Genomic DNA, 7,749 nt, shown 5'->3' with positions numbered 1-7,749 from the left:
GCACAGCACACCCACATCACAAGTACTCCGGTGCACTCGAGCCTCTTTTGTTCTCATTGCTACACTTCTGTGACATGTCCAGCTCGTGTATTGACATGGAAACTGCAGTGAATGGCTGCTCCCCCTGCATTCAGCAGAGAGGACATGGACAGATAACAATGTTGGCCATGGTAGTGATAATGAAGGGATGAACAAAAAGATGCTTGAGGTCTCCTTTGCCTTCACATCCAACACTGAAGTGGAATCTGTTCATGCTGAGACTATGGCTCTCATCACACTGCAGTGCACTTATACATCCACATCGTAAATACAGTGCATTTCAGACTCATGTGCCATTTGATGTACCACTTAACAGAAAACAAAGAAGCATGTCTCGTCAGTGTTTCATGAATAAGAAATGATTCTTGTTTGCACTTGCTGCTACCTAGAACTCATTGATAGTCAGCTATCTCCATCATTCGGATGGCTTCTATATGTTCAATGATTTGGTTTCAGCTTCACGGAGCATAAAAAACCCAGTGCCAAAGCATGTAAATTGAATAGCCTGTGCTAACTTTTATTGCAACCAGTGGGCGACCACTACTGAGTTTTTCCAAAAGTGAAAGTGAACAGATTTCAGATTTTTTCAGCAACTGTAATACATAATGTTCTTTTTCTTTATTACAGGACTTCATTTCCATTTTCTTCTGCTTATCCAGGTGGATTTTCTGGACGTCCCTCTCCCCAGCAACGTTTTCAAACTCCTCCCGAGCGATCCTGAGATGTCCTCGTGTTCTGGGTCTGGGTTTACTGCCATGCTGCACCCATCCAACTGTCCATTTGACACTTTAGCTTCCTTCCTCAAGCATGGAGGATTGCAATAACACTGCCCTGGGTGAATGTACATCCTCACATAGACATGCAGAGAGAGAGAGAGTGGTGCGATATCTGCAGTTAACCAACATTGCAGTTCAGACAGAGACTTAAAAATGGCCCATACAGAAAGATTTTGCTGTCAGGGCTTCATTTCCTCATGTAGCTCTCAAAGAATCCAAGCCATGAGGCTTCTGCTGGAGGAATGAACCCCCAGATAAACACATACTGGTGTTTATTCAGCGTCCTATTTGAATTATTCAAGGCAATTTCCATCAAATGGACATTTTCTTGTGACCTTAATAAAAACTAGTGAATGTGGAAGACTGATAAATGGATTGTTTAAGGCTGTCTGATGGTAGAGAACTGATTTAGGATCAGTTCTTTGTATCCATAGCCAGGAGGCTTACAATGAAGCGTAACCAGTCAGCATAGGGGTGATTTACAAGGCCGGCAAATATAAACTGTCCACAGCGTTTGATTTGGATTGGTCATTGAATCCCCTGGACACTCTCATTCAAGTTTATGAGTGATTCAGTATCACTAATTGACTTCAGCATTGTTCAATTTAATTATTATTAACAGCAGTAGATATTATTTTGCTTTTACTTTGGATATTGTCTAAGTTGGTCGCACTAGGCCTCCTTTTGAGTTTGTACTCTTTAGGAGACACTTAAATCTCTCCAGGACAAGAGTTCTCTTCGAAGCGACATGGAAAAATGGATTTTCATCTGGTGCAAATATGGTTGGCAGGTAAGTGGGTTTAAAAGCGAGTGGGAGAGAGAAAGTCTTCCTGGCGGGGACATAAGTGTTTTACTTTCAGCCCAAATCAATAAAACCTTCTGCTTTAGATCAAGACCTGAACACGGGCAGAGAGGCTTTATGTTTCTATGTTGTACATTTCAAAGTTTTTGGATATATCTCCTCATCAGCGTTCTAATGAAATGTCACTTCTTATAAAAACTGAAAGAGAAAAAGCAAACTGAGCTACATCAGCAATAATTAAAGCCGCTGCTTGACGAAGTAGTTTTCCCAACATTGACCATGAAGGGTGTCATTCAACATTTTAGGATGGCTTTTCAGAAAACTTTTTGCCGGTTCTGAGTAAAAAGAGATGCTGCTTAATTCCTAACAACAGGAAAAGCCAGTTGATTGACAACTGTAAGACATTAAAGCAGCCCACTAAGACCCCTAAAAACATTTTCCTCACTTATCTTTTCACTATGAGTCATGAGTTTGTACAAGAACACAAAATATTCTGCAAATAGTTTTGGTTATTTCACTTGAGATGTTTGTGTCCTTGTGTTTCTGTCCTTGCTCGCCTCACTCGTAGTAGGCGGGTGGAACTCTCTTGAATTAAGATGGTGCTTTTGATGTTGCTGTTTAGCAACATTTGAATCACCCGTGGGGCTGTTTGCTTATGTTGCTAGCAGCGTCAAACTACACCCAAACAGTCCTGATGAAGAAGAGGAACTCTGCTCTTATGGCTCATGAAACTCTTAGTAAATAACAATTAAGGATGCTTTATAACTGCAATGACGATTGTTGCTGATGTAGTCATGAATCGTGAAATGTCTTACCTCAGATTTTACAGGAACACACACTTTGATTGGATGAGTCTTCACTCAAAGCTTCACATCAGTCTGACCCTATGCTGACGCCATAATTTCTAAACTTATAAATCTGATTTATTTATTTTTGTTTGACTTTACAAGGAAAATATGTTCCTACTTCAACGTCAACAAGGGAATTCTGCACTTCTCTGCGAGCCACAGTGACTAAACAGCTGTTCAATATCTCACACACACTGCAGTAAGTAATCCAGACCATAATAATATCTGGTTTAGGTCTTATTCCATTTAAGATGTTAACCTGAATCCTTTGTCTGAGCTGTAGTAGGTTACTGAGAAAGGAATGATAATCCCAAAAGTACTCATATGTATTGCTTACTGTCTCGTTAATAAACTCAAGGTGCTGTGCGCATCAGTTTGCAGACCTGTTGGAAGCAATAAGATATTTCCAAGTCTCAATAATGTGTTATACTGGAATGACAAGTTTGTCCAAGATATCGAAACAGGTATGACAGGTTAGGTTATTCAAGTACATTACAGTCCAACCTAATAAACACTATACTAAATTTACATGCAGCACAATTTACATGACTCACATGACTGTTGTTCAGTGGTGTAGCAGAGTGGAGGTCACTCCCTCACAGACAGTCTTTGGCTGATTACAGATGCTGGCTTCCAGAGGACATTTAAAGTGAAGACAGAAGACTTTAATTGTCTGACTAATCTCAGAACTCGCCTCCTTTTCCACTTTTCCCTATGCTTATGAAGGGGAGTCATAAAGCTTGGGGATAAAATAAAACATTTCAACTCACACGGATTTATAACCTTGATTCATGTCACATCATGTGAAAAAGGCAGGACACAAGTCCTAGCCACCGTTGGTCAGCTGCACTCTGAAAAGGCAGCTTCTTGTCTGCGGAGGAAGATGGACATGTTACATGTGACCGTCCATCGGCAGAGGAGCGCAATGGTTAGGTGAAGGGTGAAGGTTTGGAGGTAGGAAAGAAACTGAACCGAAAAGGGAAACACCAAGTTTAACCACTCATCCACTGATTCAGAGCAGAGCAAATGAATTGTTGGTTTGAAAATGCCCAGTCAATGCAAAAACCAGTGCATGCCAGATGGGAAAGCATGCTTTTTCACATTTTTGTCATTTGCTTTGTGACTTTGGCACTGTAAGGAAATGTGACTGACCAAAAAATGCTGCACACAGACACAGAGACAGAGAGGTTTACAATGAACAATGTCTTTAATTCAATAGAGAACGATACTGAAATATGCAACAGAGTCAAGGCAGCGTACTCAGAAGCGATGAACTCACACCGGACAGAGACCTGAGGCAGGCGGGTAAGCAGCTGTGCAGACAAGCAAAACACAAGAGACTGGAGACAACTGCTACCACTGTTCACAACAGACAATTCAAAGAACACTGGGTGCAGACCGGGGGTTTAAATACTGGAGGGCAGGTGGATAATTGGCTGATATGTCTGTGCTGAGGTGTGGGCAGGTGGAGCCAATTCTGTTGGTGCGACCTACATGACACATCTACACACATAGAGGAAAAGACAGACACACACAGGAAAAAAGGAGACAGACAGACAAGGAAAAGAGGAGGCAAGCAGAAAGCCATTCGATGACAAGTAGATCATTTTTGGATAGCTCCAAAAAAGCTAAGGAAGTGGGCGTTATATCATTTTGCTACACATAGCTTCTGAGATCATGAATAAAAAAACTTATGAAAGATTCTAGATTCCAGGTTTAAGCTGCATGGAGTAGAGTTTGTTGAGAGGAGGGCCTGAAGAGATCCAGTTGTAAATAAAAAGGAAGTTAATTCAGGCTGTTATCATTGTGCTTTGTCCATGAATTACTTTATCATCCGTTGTTTATTTTCTGCAACTGAATTGTTTTCAATAATTGTTTTTTTTTATTCTCCTCTCAAGTAAAACAGTTTATGTCATTTTTAAAGCATATCGTTTATCACAGTCATTACTACTGCTGACAGAAACAGGCCGTTATGTGCAGTGGCCTTTAGGCTGATGTAGGTGCTTGGGACATTAAACATTCGTCTCCCTGCTCATCTGTCATTAATAATTCACACTAACTAAATCCTGCCGACAGCCAAGTGTCTTCCATCACAGAGAGACAGCCTGCTTCCACAAACACTCCTTCTCTGAGACGGAATAAATGAGAAAAACAGATGAAAATGAGGTGGCAGAGGAAAATGAAGGAGAAAAATGAGGGTGGAGTACTATGATGCAATATAAAAGCAGTGAGTGAGAAGGTCTGCCGGTCGATTGGGTATCCACACAGTAATGCCGTGGTCTATCAAAGAGCGTCTGGTGGTGTTTGTGGCATACCTCATCACTGGTCGTTGTTTCGTTTTCCTGGTGTCTCAGGCGGTCGGGAGGGCCCCAGAGGCAGAGTGGGAGGACAGCAGCCTGGAATGGATAACCACTGAGGAAACTGGGTGTCTGAACTTACCCCCTTCTTTTATTAGGACTTTCAGAGCTCCCCTCTGTGAAACCTGTACCACTACATGTTTTAATGTAGGCTTACTCTATCCATTATTTAACCTTTAGTAGTGGTCATTTTATTTGGCTATATATTTTAAGCTACTGTTAATAAAAGGTGCTGTCAAATATAGCATACGCTACTGGGTTCTTTGGACAACCCGGTGCAGTGTCTGCAACATTTGGTTTTAAATTTTTATTGACTATTTATCTTTTAAATTAAATTCACTCCTTATTTAATCAGCTGCGGGGCAACATTTGGCACTCACATGCCTCCTTTCTGGTGTTGTTGAGAGGATTGTGCTTGAGAGCATCTGTTACCCAAAGACAAAAGATTTAACATGATGATTATATCTGTGTATCCTGGCGCCCCCTGGCTAGGTGATCATTTTAAGGACAGGGATTGCAAAAATCAGATTTGGGAGCTGGTGGGTTCACAAGAATTAGCAGAGGCTAAGAAGCTCAATAATGTGTTGGGAGCACTAACAGAGAAGACTTAATTCCAGGTTTCATTAACTAGCTCTTCCGAAATGGAAAAAACATCATCACTTTGTCTGTACTGGTGCTTTAATCACATGCACGTGAAAAGAAATCATGCTTTGACTGTAACTTGACCCTTCAGGTTTCATGACAGATCTTTGATTGGCAGGCATTCATGGTCCTTGCAAGGCAGACATTGTTGCAGTCACTTTCATGACACACCCATTTATAAAGTCAAGCGCTGTAAATAATTTTTTCACGTTGAGCTCTAAGTTGAGACACCTCGTAGCTTGTAGCTCGTTCTTGAAGCATTTTCGTGTGCGTGGACGGCCAAAAGAAGCTTGCGTAGCTGAGCAGACAGGCTGACTGCCAACTGTCTCACCTTCTCTTCTTTCTCTTTACTTGTGTAAGACCTGAAAGGTTTGTGCTTTGTTTCAACATGTCTTCTTAAGTTACACATCTTCATCACGGCGATAGACTCTCTGCAAATGAAACACTCACTTCAGCTCTGTAAAAAAAAAAGTGTTCCTTTTGCCAGCATGTCTGAAATCTCCTGCATCCACATGTGTAAGCAATGTGCCAATATGCTGATAGTGACACCTACAGGAACTGCACTTCAATATAGTTAGCGGGCCACATTTTGGACGCCCCAAGTGTAGAGAAAGGGAATTTGAGTCTATTTTCATCAGAAAACATCAGGAGATTAAAAATGACTTACACTGTAGGTATTTAAAAACTATAATTATGGGGTATAGTAGGACTTAGTGAGCTACAATCCTGCATTTGGAAAGGATTTACACAGAATTTACATTGTAAGTGTTTGTAACTACTGGGTATCCATTCTAATATGAACAAGACAATCACTGAGAGCTGCACACAGGTCATAAGAGTGACGCAGCTCAGAATGTCTTCATCAGAGCTGTTGTTAAGGGGTACTGAATGCTATATATATCCTTTTTATCTTCAATCTTCCCCCAATCTTTGTTGCTCAGTGATACACTGCACCCTGCAACAATGGAATTACCCAGTAATTAACCAGTACCTACAGTATATATTTTTTCTATGTTCCTGGATTGTTACCTACCCCCTTCTGTAACTTCACATCTTCTTCCCTAGTACCTACATGCACATGTCAGTGTGTGCTGTACTGCCACATAGGTAGGGCCATGGTAGGTAGGTGAATGCTGTATGATAGCAGGCATAAACAACTACATGAGTCATTTTCACTGTCACAATGTCAACATCTTTTCACACAGGTCAAGTGCTCCGATAGATGCTGCAACTGGTATGAAACGTAGGCAGTCTGTTTAGTTACACATTTGCTCTGTTTCCAAGAGACAAAATGGAAGAACAGGCGTCACAGTGTGACAGTGAATGGAGTGGTATGGCCCCCCTCCCATGCTTTGAGTAGATAACGTAGCCTAGTGTTGCATGTAACTGCTGCTATGCACCCTCCCTACATAAATTATACATGGGTGTCATTGTAGCTGCAGAAAGGTAGCCTGGCTTGCATCCCGCTGAGGCCGGATACCTGCTGCCAGAGGAAAGCAGAGGTGGAGGTGGATGCAAAGATGGATGATGCACCAAGTGGAGAGGACACAAAGGGGGGAGAAGCTATCTATCATTCTGCCTGCAAATATGGCACCCAAGGTGGGCAGCTGTGGAAACTGCAGGAGAAGAGCGAAGGATGCATACTGAGTTACAAAATCCCTGCAAATTAAAGCATGACAGGGTAATGGATGACCGTAGTGGCAGTATTCAGAGGCTTAGTCAAGGGGAAGTTAAGCAAATACAGCTGGCTCGTCTGAGGGCAAATACAATTTTTCCTCTGTCTTTCTTTCTTCATCTTCTTCATTTGACTTCAGTTTAGGTGCCTTTTTACATTTCTTGTGCTGCATCAGGGTTGTCTGTATGGCAGCATACATACAGTATATTGGCATTTCTTAAAGGGGTATTTAGTATTAAACTAAAGTGTTAAACTTCCATTGAGTTGAGGGACTCAAAGGAGACAGATTAAAAAAAGGTGGTCAAATTCAAGCACTGTTAAATGCTGAATGAACTTTTAGTCCCTTGTGTGGATCAAGCTCTAGAAATGCTGGAACCTGCCATAGTGAAACTTGACAGCAGCTAGACTCCCCCTCCTAGTAAATGCCTGTTATATATTTCACAACCCATTTTGTAGTTTTCTGTTAAAAATATTGTACATTTTCTGTAAGGAAGCCCAAACCAGGACTTTTTTCTCATAATTTAGGAGGTTCTTCAAGAGCCACAGAGGACATTATACATCTGTTCTCACAGAGAGATTAGTACTCCTTGTCCACTTAGCACTAGGTGCT

The sequence above is a fragment of the Chelmon rostratus genome, chromosome 6, assembly GCF_017976325.1.
Source record: "Chelmon rostratus isolate fCheRos1 chromosome 6, fCheRos1.pri, whole genome shotgun sequence".
Lineage (NCBI taxonomy): Eukaryota > Metazoa > Chordata > Actinopteri > Chaetodontiformes > Chaetodontidae > Chelmon > Chelmon rostratus.
The sequence above is the reverse complement of the archived record's forward strand: the minus strand, read 5'-3'. Positions refer to the sequence as shown.